Genomic DNA, 2,327 nt, shown 5'->3' with positions numbered 1-2,327 from the left:
CGTTGATGCTATATTGGGGGTGAAGAGTTCCATCTCGTCTCCCGAATCATATTCGTCTTTTTCTTTTTCTGATAGGAGCTTCCTCATCAGCTCCTCCATCTGAGTCAGGCGCTCGAGGGTTTGGTCCTGATGTCCTTGGTTATTCCGGGGCTGTTCAACAGCTCCGGATCCATTGTACACATTTAGTGGGTTATTGCCCCTCCTATCTTGAGATAGGTTATTTGGGACATTCCCTCCGTTATGTACTCCGGACAGAACCCCCCCTGAACGAGCCTGGCCATCTCCTCCTGCTCTGTCCCCTCTATGAGAGTTGAGGCGATCTCGCAGGTCACCTCCCTGGGTGGTCTGGTGACTTTGTGCCGAACTTAACCGCTGACGCAGGTCTCCCCCAGAGAGATCACTCCGGCGACTGCCGGTCCAGTGACTCCTGCTGGATAGGCTTGAAGTCCGCCTTTGGTGGTGACGACCTGAGCTTTCCCCTAGCGCCCTGCTACGCCGGGAAGGTCCAGCTGATGGGGGGTTTCTCTTACTACCCCCATAGGCTGGGATGTCCCGGACGGGCCAAGGAGGAGACGGATATCGGATCAGAGATGGAGGATGCCTGACTGGGGAGGCGACCCTAGTTCCGTCTGGACGAATCAAGTTTGGTGGGGGCCTTTCGGCCCTGCCAACCTGTTGATCCCGCGCCGAGCGATCTGGACGAGGCGCAGGACGGTCGTTGGGGATGGGCTGACATCGCGAGCCCTCCCCGGATCTCCTTCGGGAATCTCCTCGAGCTCTCCTGGGCATCCTCGAGGATGGCTGAGAGCTAGGAGTTGATGTCCTGACCGAACGGCTGTATTTCTGTTGTCCGGTCCTAGGCATTTCCTCGAAGTTTGCCTCTCGATGGTGTGATGAAGGGGTGGAGTTGGCTGTCGGAAGTCTATCTGAACGGCTATGCCTGGACCGGTTACCCCGGCGAGACTTAGGAGCCTCGCCTTGCCTCTCTCCGACGTTAACGCCGGTTGTGAGAGGGGGTAATCGGGCCAGGATATCCTGGATTTGCTGGCTAGCTGTTGCTAACTGGCTCCTCAGTTGAGCGTTCTCCATCTCCACCGTAGTATAATAACATGGGTTCAGATTAGGTGGCCGAGGCGCTGAACTACCAGTATCATCTTGGCCCACCGGCTGTTTTCCTGGCCGCTGCTGGACTTCAGGAACTTGCTCATCAGGGATGGTAGTATAATGAGCCTCCTGTCCATCATGTTGTTCTGTCTCGTTACCATGCTTGGACCGAGTAGTCACCATAGTTGGATGTTTGCAGCAGCACTAATCGAACTTGCTCTCAATGAAAGCACCAAACTGTTGACGCGGTTCTTCGCCAACAGGTAATTAAGAGAAGAAGAGAAAGGGATTAGTGCTAAAGGTGAACCGAAATAGATATATGATCTTAGAGGATGAAAGAGGTGACTCCAGACATGTTTTTTAAGTGGTTCGAAGGTTAAAATCCTTCTACTCCACTAGTCAATATTATTGATCTATACTGAGTATTTGATTACAGAGTATTTCTTACAAGAGATTATTTTTCCAACCCCCTATCAACTCCCAGGGTCTCCATATTTATAGGAGAAGGCACCTGGAAGTTGGTAAGAAGGTCATCCCGTGACCTTCTTAGCTGTCATATCAATTCTGTGACATTCATGATTAATTCCTAAACCTGACACATAAGTGTGGTCAAATCAATAGGTAAGGAGGTAATGGGCCGCACGGCCCAACCCAGTCGTGGGTGTCTGAACACGCACATTCCTGCTGCGTGTCCGAGAAGTCAGGGGGATATCAGACACGTGATGCCTGATATATGCACGTTTACCTTGCGTGTGTTGACTTCACAAAGGGTCACAGCCTCCATATCCAGCTCGTACCACGAGCTGCATACTTAGCTCGGTCTTCGGCCTTCAGAATCCCTGCCCCGGCCTTGGGCGGTGAAGGCGAGCTCTCGGGGCTTCCTCGAGCTAAGAAGGCACGACATTACGACAGAAGCTCCAGCCTTGGGGATGATCATGAGGTAATCATGGTTAGGCCGAAGCTCGGCTTGCTAACCAGCCCGTGGGAAAATCAGGGCGTACAACATTAATTTGGCTGGTTCTGGGTCTGGCAATGCCGCATTTGACACTCCTACTGTCCCGACTGCTCTCGCTTCTTTCCAGACAGGAATTTCAAGTCTCTCCGAGCGGTTCACTCACATGGAGGATACTCAGCGCCAAATTCTTGCTTCGTTGGCCATTATCAATGGATCCACCACTCTTCCTCCATGATGGTTACCATTCCTTTCAATCTTTTTTATTTAT

This window comes from Humulus lupulus, chromosome 4 (genome assembly GCF_963169125.1).
Source record: "Humulus lupulus chromosome 4, drHumLupu1.1, whole genome shotgun sequence".
Classification (NCBI taxonomy): domain Eukaryota; kingdom Viridiplantae; phylum Streptophyta; class Magnoliopsida; order Rosales; family Cannabaceae; genus Humulus; species Humulus lupulus.
This window is presented reverse-complemented; position numbering follows the sequence as displayed.